Here is a 10,000-nt window from a genome sequence, read left to right as displayed (position 1 = left end):
TCTCTCTTTCTCTCACTTTCTCTCTTTCTTTCTCCCTCTCTCTCTCTTTCTCCCATTCTTTCTCCATTTCTCTCTCCTTCTCTCCCTTTCTATCTCTTTTTTTTCTCTCCCTTTGTCTTTCTTTCTCCCTTTATCTCTCTTTCTCTCCCTTTCTATTCCTCTTTATCTCCCTTTCTTTCTTTTTTTCTCTCCCTTTATCTCCCTTTATCTCTCTTTCTCTCCCTTTCTCTTTCTCTTTCTCTCCCTTTCTCTCTTTCTCTTTCTCTCCCTTTATTTCTCTCTTTTTTTCTCCCTCTCTCTCTCTTTCTCCCTTTCTCTCTCCATTTATCTCTCCTTCTCTCCATTTCTCTCTCATTCTCTCCCCTTCTTTTTCTCTCCCTTTCTCTCTATCTCTTTCTCTCCTTTTCTCTCTTTCTCTCTTTATCTCCCTTTCTTCCTCTCCATTTATTTATTTCTCTCGCTTTCTCTCTTTTTCTCCCATCTCCCTCTCGCTTTCTCTCTTTACCTCCATTTTCTCTCTTTCTCTCTATCTCTTTCTCTCCCTTTCTCTCTCTTTCTCTCTATCTCTTTCTCTATCTCTTTCTCTCCCTTTCTCCCTCTGCCCCCCCCCCCCTCTCTCTCTCCCTTTCTCCCTCTGCCCCCCCCCCCTCTCTCTCTCTCCCTCTCTCTTAGGTCATTACGATTCAGAATATTTGTTTATGTAGCTCCATAATCTCTTTCTCTTCCTTTTTCTCCCTTTCTCTCTCTCTCTGCCTCTCCCTTCTCTCTCTCTCCCTGTATCTCCCTTTCTCTGTCTTTCTCTCCCTTTCTGTGTCTCTCTCCCTTACTTTCTCTTTCTATCTCTTTCTCTCCCTTTCTCTCTCGCCCCCTCTCTCTCTCTTTCTCTCCTTTTCTCTTTTCCTCTCCGTTTCGCTCTCTCTTTCTCTCCCCTTCTCTCTGTTTCTCTCCCTTTCTCTCCCTTTCTCTTTCTCTTTCTTTCTCTGTCTCTCTTTCTCTCTCTTTCTTTCTCTCTTTCTCTTTCTCTGTCTCTCTTTCTTTCTCTCTCTCTGTCTCCTGTCTCTCTCTCTCTTTCTCTGTCTTTTTCTGCCTCTCTGAGTCTCGCCGTCGCGGTGATCGGACGTGTTTAGCCTCCTTTCCGCATCAGCCAAACAACAGACTCGGAGGGAAATCTGGCTACCTCCCCCGGGTCAAAGGGGGCCAACCGGGAGGCTACCCCGGTGCTTCCTTGTGCAGCTAGCATGAGCTCCTATCCCTGGAGTGAAGGGGTTCCCTTAGCCCAGGGTAACGAGCTCCCTTCCCTTAGGCCATGGGCCCCCCGGTAGCGAGCCCCCCCGCCCAGGGTGGTGGGCTCTCCCACAGCAGCCTGGGGAATGGCTGCTCCCCCACCCAGGGTAATGGGTATATCAGTGAAGACAGAGCTAGCAGTGAAAACACTGAAAGCAAAACTGAACAATCAATCTATCAAATCGGCAATGTATTAATAGTGCTGAATACCATCTTATGCTTTGTTGCCACGAAAAAAGGCGTGGGCTAGATTGCTTCTCTGTGATCAGATTAAGAAACTATTTGGTCCGGAAGAGATTGAAAAGGCCCATGATATCGTAATCAACCTCTCAGACTCTAGGAAACCTAGAAACACAACTCGAGACACGAGGAAAATTATTAACATTATTGTGCACACTATGATCGACCACTGTGTTAATAGGGAAAATCTGGTGTTCGCAACAACAACGCAACCATGGACTAGACGTCGGTATTTCTACTCCTTTTGTTTTCTTCCAAAAGACTAAACATCAGGAAACACAGACACACCTAGAAAACTTCCTTCATCAATGATTTTGTTGGAAAACAAAATAGATTTGCTAATAGGAATGATCGACCTGACGCAGTGTTCCTGTATATCACAAGCTGCCATCCAGACACAAATGACGAAGACATCGAAGATCATCAGTCGGACAATTTTGAAAACATATCGTGTAAAAGCACACAAAACCGTGATGACACATAATTACTACACCAGTTTCACGGTAACAGTACGAGGCCGAGAAATAACGCCCGAACTATTTTTAGACTCGAATGCCTTCCCAAGGAATAAAGTGTTCTTCAACAGAAACAAGTATAATCGTGATCAGAGGGTTTGACAAGGCAATGCCCTCAGCAAATCCGACTATCAAAATAGATCACATTAACGCTCAGTCTCTTTTGATGACATAGGAATGCTTATAATGGAGAGAGATCTCGACATACTATGAAACTTGGCGTCACCAAGATATGTCAAATGCATTTATTAATATTCCAAACTTCAATGTTTATAGATGCGATGCAGGACGTGGGGGAGGAGTTTGCTTATGTGTACGTGACGCTTTTAAAACAAACGAGATATCCACTACCATTGCTAAGAGTGCAGATGTAGAGGATATCTGGGTTAATGTACAATGCAATATGCTTCCGTCTTTCACTGTAGGCGCGATCTATAGGCATCCTGATGGTCCCTCTGAATCTTTTGATTATTTAGAAAAAGGTTTTAGAGAAATGTCATTGAAAAAGAAACCTCTTTTCATACTTGGCGATCTAAATGATGATTTAAACAAGCCAAATTCTAAATAAACTAAGATAATTAACAAAAACAAATTTGAACAACTGGTAAATAAACCTACAAGAATCACAAAATACTTCGTCATTAATTGATGTAATTATAACAGAGCTGACATTGTCCTCCACACAGACGTCACTCCATGCCATGTTGCCGACCACGAACTCATAACAGTGACTTTAGATATTTAGAAGTCAAAACGACCACCAATTACAAAAAGCTTTCGTGAATTAACCAATTATGATTCTCAGTCATTATGCCAACTCATAATAGCCAAAGAATCAACTCTTACAAATTTTGCAAACAGATAATGTAGACAAGCAGGTAAAGGTGTTCATGGAAGTGATTAATGATAGTATAAATGCCATCGCCCCCTTTCTTACAAAAATTATTAGACGTCCTCCGGCTCCTCGGAGTAACGACGACATCAAGTGAGCCATAACAGATAGAAATAAAGTGCATAACGCTCTCAAAAATAACAGACTCGACACGACACTCCACACTGCCTATAAACAAAGGAAGAGAAATGTCAAATCATTAATACAAGAAGCCAAAACTGATTATTTTAGAAATAGATTAACAAATTGTAAAATTGGACATTCCACATATGAACAAACAAACGCTTCCATATCTAAACAAAATACAGTTAGGATAAGGCCCTCAGCCAATGGTTTCAAACCACAACCTGTTCAAATAGAAACCGTAATCCTGACAATAAAACACCTGCGTGAAACAAATTCTGTGGGAGTGGATGGCATTGCTCTTCGCTTTCTCAGAGACAGCCTACCTGCTGTGGCGTATTATTTAACGGTTATCATTAATACATCTTTGGTCACCGGTGACTTCCCATCGCTTTGGAAGCATGGCATAATAACACCAGTTTTCAAATCTGGCGACAAAGACGAAGTTAATAATTATCGCCCTATTACCATACTTCCTATACTGTCGAAGGTTCTCGAAAAAATCGTAGCAGACCAATTGACAACATTTCTAGAGACACACGACCTACTATCTAGAACACAGCATGGCTTCAGAAGTAAGCTGTCTACTGAAACAGCATTATTGCAGATTACAAATAATATTTATGAGAATATAGACAACAACCGTATAAACTTGCTTACATTGTGCGACTTATCAAAGGCCTTTGATAGTGTCAATCACGAAATCCTCATTAGTAAACTAATGAATCACAAAATTGACACATATTGGTTCAGAAGTTATCTAAGTAATAGAACCCAATCAGTCAAAATTCGCGAGAATATATCAGAAAAACAGAGTGTATCCTTTGGTGTCCCACAAGGATCTATATTAGGCCCAATCCTGTTCACAATATTTGTAAATGATCTGTCAACCATAGCCCAAAATTGCCTTCTTGTTCAATACGCCGATGATTCACAATTTCTCCATAGTGATTCTGTAACCAAAGATACACTGATACAAAAGACCCAGGAGATACTCTCACAAGTGAAAGGACACTTTGACTCAAATGGCCTTAAGATAAATCCAGATAAGACAATGTATCTTCATAGGTAGTCGCCAGAACATCGCCAAAATTCCTGTAAACACGACCATAATATTTGAAGACAGCTACATAAGACCGAGCACTTTTGTATAAAAAAAAAAAAAAAAAAAAAAAAAAAAAAAAAAAAAAAAGGCGTACACATTAACAGATCCATGACATTCAAGAACCACGTCGATAACATCCACAGGAAAGTAATAGGCACACTAATTTACCAAAGTCGTATCAAAAATAGAATCTGTTATACAAACACTAGTTCTCAGTATAATTAACTATTGCTCAAATATATGGGGTACAACCAATAAAGGTCAAATTCAGAAAATTCAAAAATTGCAAAACTGCTGCCAGGGTAGCACTTGGGAACGTAAAGAAGTATGACCACATTACCCCACACATAAACAAAGTTGGCAAAAAGTACATCAGAAATGCAACTATGATACTTGCATACTAATTCACAAATCACAAAATGGTTGTTAACCCTTCCAACTGTAGGTAACACAACCTGTGTCCAAACAAGACAAGGTAACTCCCTATATGTTAAAAGATCACGTACAGACATAGGGGCACGACAGACACTAACACGTGGACCCATGATATGGAACCAACTGCCTTATGATATCAGAAACATTCAAAGCTCAAATACACTCAAAAGGAAATTAAAGGAGTATCTATTAAATCACCAATGACATCAGGTTTCTAAATATTAGAATAGAGAAGATTTATATGTACCACCATTGATTCTATGTTTAACTTGTATTTATTTGTACTGTAACATCACTATGTATATAATAAGAATAACCATTGTAACAAATGGAAAAACTGTTTTGAATTTGAATTTGAATTCTCTCCTTTTCTCTCTCCCTTTCTCTCCCTTTCTCTTTCTCCCTTTCTCTCCCTCTCTCTCCTTTTCTCTCTTTTTCTCTCCCTTTCTTTCCCGTTCTCTATCTCTTTCCCTCCCTTTCTCTCTCACTCACTCTCTTTCTCTTTTTTCTCCCTTTCTCTTTCTCTCACTTTCTCTTTCTCTCCCTCACTCTCCCCATTACTCTCTCTCTCTGTTCTCTAACCCGCCCCCTCTCTCTCTCGCTTAGGTCATTACGATTCAGAATATCTGTTCATTATGTACCTCTATAATTATTTTACTTTACGCTAGCATTCATTCACTTCATAAGTTTATGTATAACCAGAAACAAACCTGTCACCACCGGAATAATTCATGACAATCATCATTAGCGTCAAGTCTTGCCATTCTCATCATTTCCATTATCCAAAAGTTCACTCAACGAAAGCGTACCAGTAACATGTTCAGATTAAGTAATCAAAACACGAAGGGAGAAGACACCCAAGGCAGAAGGAGAGGTCGTTCCCCGCGACTCCGGAAGGAAGGAGGAATTCCCCGCCCACTCCTGGAGGAGTATATAAGGCGGCCCAGAAGCGGGAAAGGCACATTGTCCTTCCTCAGAGACGCCGTAAGCACTCTCTCTCGCCCCCAAGATGAAGCTGGTGAGTCGAGGATATTCCTTGTGTATCTTGAAGTCATTACTTTTATGCTCCTTTTGTCGCAGGATTATTACTGAATGTATGTACATATTTTCAATGAATAGAAAAAATGCATTTTATGTAACAAATTTCGAAATTATTTAAAACGTGTGAACATTTTTACAGATTTCAATGTTGATGGCCCTGGTTGTGGCCCTCTCTGGCCTCCTTGGTTCAGCTCGTGCCATGCCTGACCCCTACCCAGTGGCTGACCCCGTGGCTGACCCTGACCCCGTGGCCGACCCCTGGTTCTTTAGACGCAGGCACTACTACCCACACTACCACCACTATCCACGCTACCACCACTACCCAAGCTACCACCACTACCACCACTACTAATGATTCTCTTTCCGGTCTTAAAAATGGATAAATAAACAGAGCCAAAATTGTAACAATATATTTCTTCCGGTGTATTTGCATACCAATTTGCGATCTATATTTTTCTGTCATAATGTGGGAAATAAAATCCTAAAAGCATTGGTCTTTTCGACATGTAACCTTCATAGCAACATAACATCAACTTAAATTCTATTATTGTTATTTCAGATGTTTCCTAAAAGTTAACGTTACAGAATACTGAGTGGGCATTGATAGCATAAATATCAGTGTATTGAGACGAAAATCAATTAGAAGAATCCAAGCTATTGCAGGCGTTATTACATGAAAAACTTTTACAACAGTAACTGTTACATAAATTAACCTTTTCTCTCCAAATTCTCTTAATACTGCTGGCAGTGCTGGGGAATAGAGTGTAGAAAGATAAGAAAAAAACGAAGAATTATCAGAAAAAACGTAACCCTATAAGTGACCTTGAACTGACCATCGTTAGCATTCACATTATTATTATTATTATTATTATCATCATTATGAGTTTACACCATATTATGTACATTTTTGCCCCTCATTAGTCCATAGAAAACAAAAACGAAATTATTTTATGGCTACAATTCGGAGGGATGGATGGGGGGGGGGGGAGGGAATTCCCCGTATCTTTGGGTCGATTTTTTTCCTTCTTTCTGTCTTTCCGCAAATCATAAAAATACTACCCACCTTTTGTGCTAATTACTTTAAAAAGGACCATGTTAGAATATGTTGGGATTGCAATGTGTAACAAAGGTGAATTTAGCACATGTTGAGTAAAAATGCGTAAGTGAAATCGAACGGTTTGACAATGAAGACTTGTGAATGAAATATCGATCGTGCATTTTTATTACGCATTTCTGCCGGACTGACAGACCTCCTCGGGTAGTTCAGATTCCTTACGACTGTTAGATATGGTTTAAGATTTGCAGGATATAATAGTAAAGTATATTCAATTTTACAGGAAAATAAATGTACTAAGAAATCCAGACTATGATGTAGGTAAAGTATATTCTTGAATCTAAACATAATCAAGATAGTAGAGAGAGAAGAGAGAGAGAGAGTGAGGGGGAAGGAGGAAGGGAGAGTGAGAAATGAAGAGAAAGAGAGATACTGCATATAGAAAGACATACAATGAGAGGAGAGAGAGAGGAAGAGGGAGCAAAAGATAAGAAAAGAGAGGACAGGTAAGCGAGAGAAATAGAAATAGATACATAAATACGTGGAGAGGGGGATATTATAGAATCATTATGATCCTATAGCATCCCATAGGTGCAATTTGAACGACCAGTCATTAAATAGAAAAAAACACTTAATGCCTCCAAAAAATGATTATGAGTAGTAGGGGGGGGGGTAGCCTCCTGGCTCCTGCCTGCCATACCTTTATATTTTGAATAACAATTCAGTGATAGAATGAAAACAACAACCCCAAAATAATAATGAAAGAAAGAAAGAAAACGAAAAAATATAAATAACTAAACCTATTCTACCAGAATAATAATGAAGAAAAGAAAGAAACGAAAAAAAATATAGAAGTAAATAACTAAACCAAATCTATCCATTCCCATCCGATGGAGATAACTTCAATGGAACAACAACCACTTTTTTCAGATTTTTATTGATTTTCTTCTGATGAACAGCATTTGCAAGAGGGTTTCAAGGTGACCGTTGCATTGGATTAGCAACCAAACAAGGTTTCACACAACACACCCAGATTTTACTTAAGGCTAAGCGGCCGCCTTGCTATCGCGTTTTTTTCTTCGTTTTTTATTTTAGTTTAGTTTAGTTTAGTTTCGCAAATAATTGATTATCACCCCCCCCCTCCCCACCCCACCCCTAATCCCCCTCCCCTTCCCAATTCGATTTTCCTAATTAATTGATATTTGTTGATCCTAGTTGATCCGTGTAGGTTGGGTGTGTGTATTCATCGCAGTTTTTTCAGATTTGTATTAATTTTCTTCTGATGAGATTATGTCCTTGAAAGGTTAACCCCCACCCCCTAAATATAACATGTATATATACACATACACACAAACGCACGCACACACACACACACACACACACATATATATATATATAAAGGCACGCACACTAACACACGCACGCGCGCACACACACACACACACACAAACACACACACACACACACACACACACACACACACACACACACACACACACACACATATATACATATATAGACACATACACACATACTAACACGTAAACACAAACACACACAAACACATACACACACACACATATATATTTTACATATATATGTGCGTGTGTGTATGTATATGTAGATATATATATATATATATATATATATATATATATATATATATATATATATATATATATATATATATATATATATATATATATATATATATATATATATATATATATATATATATATATATATATATATATATATATATATATATATATATTATACATATATATGTATATATATACGTATATATATAGGTAGACCCCCACCGTGGATGAATAGAGATTTACAAAATGGTAATATTAAAAATATTAACATAACGATAATGATAGCAAAACCAGTGATAGAAGCACTGATACTAACAACAGTGATAACGAAAGGATGATGATAACACTAACAGCAATGATGATTTTAATATAACAGACTGACTACGTAATGCCCCCTTCCCCCCCCCCCAAAAAAAAATATAATGATAATAAGCTGAAAAAAATAGAGTACTACTCCTTTAATAAGAAAATTCTCACTCTTAATTACAAAATGAACGAGGATAAGTTATACCCGTGACAGGGATATTTGATAAAGAGGAAGAGGAAGAGTGAAAAATCGAGATCAAGAAGACGGACACGAAAAATGTGACCTCCTTCGCCAGGTCAAGAAATATGATCCTGATTTAAATGACCTTGATTTTTTTTTCTCTTTTTTTTTTTTTTCTTTTTTTATAGATTTTTTTTTTTTTTCGTGGTGGAGTCATCTCCGGGTCAGGACTTCGTGAGATCTATTTTCTCCTCCTCTTCTTCCTCTTCTCTCTCATCCTCCCCTTCCTATTCCTCTTCCTCTTCCTCCTTATCTTCATCCGTATCCTTCCCCCCTCTTCTTCCTGTTCCTTATCCTAACTTCCTCCTCCTCCTTTCCTCCTCCTTTTCATCCTCTTCATCATCCTCCTCAACCTCCTCTTCCTCATCTTCATCCTCCCCCTCTAACTCTCCCTCCTCCTCTTCCTCTTCCTCCTACTTATTATCATCATCATCATCATCCCCCTCCTTCTCTTCTCCCTCCACCTCTTACTCCTACTCCTCCTCCCTCCTCCTCATCCTCCCCATTCCTCCTTATCTTCTTCCTCCCCCTCCTCCTCTTCTTTGTCTTCCTCCTCCTCCTCCTCCTTGTCCTCCTTCTCCTCCCCCTCATCCTCCTTTTCTTCTTCTTCCTCCCCGTCCTCTTTTTGTGTGTGTGTGTATCGATGTTTTTGTTCTTTGTTATGTATACTTGCCTCCCCCCCCCCCCCAAAACAAAAAAAAATCAAATTCGATCTTATTTCATAACATTCACCCTATTTCGCTCTTATCATTTACCTTATATCCCCTTGTCATTTACCTTATTTTCCCCTGTTATTTACCTAATTTTACCCCGTCATTTACCCAAGTTTCCCTTGTCATTCACCTCATTTTCCCGTCATTTATCTTATTTTCCCTTGTCAGTCAACCAATTTTCCCCTGTCATTCATCTTATCTTCCCTTGTCATTCCCCTTATATTCCCATGTCATTTATCTTATTTTCCCCTGTCATTCACCTACGTTTCCCCTGTCATTCAATTCATTTTCCCCTATCATTTATCTTATTTTCCCCTGTCATTTACCTTATTTTCCCCTGTCATTTATTTACCCTGTCATTCACCTCATTTTCCCTTGTCATTTAGTTCATTTTCCCCTGTCATTTACCTTATTTTCCCCTGCCATTCACTTATTTACCCTGTCAGTCAC

General features: G+C 38.8%; 1 long non-coding RNA gene across 1 annotated transcript; it reads left to right on the top strand.

Moving 5' to 3' along the window:
• The first annotated feature begins 5,495 nt into the window (after positions 1 to 5,495).
• LOC113821876 (uncharacterized) lies at positions 5,496 to 6,125 on the top strand. The gene is made up of 2 exons (XR_003477221.2): positions 5,496 to 5,612; positions 5,775 to 6,125. It is a non-coding gene; the product is annotated as an uncharacterized lncRNA (long non-coding RNA).
• Positions 6,126 to 10,000: the final 3,875 nt, after the last annotated feature.

The sequence above is a fragment of the Penaeus vannamei genome, chromosome 30 (genome assembly GCF_042767895.1).
Source record: "Penaeus vannamei isolate JL-2024 chromosome 30, ASM4276789v1, whole genome shotgun sequence".
NCBI classification, from domain to species: Eukaryota; Metazoa; Arthropoda; class Malacostraca; order Decapoda; family Penaeidae; genus Penaeus; species Penaeus vannamei.
Note: the sequence above shows the minus strand (reverse complement) of the source record. Positions and strands in the feature narration are given on the sequence as shown.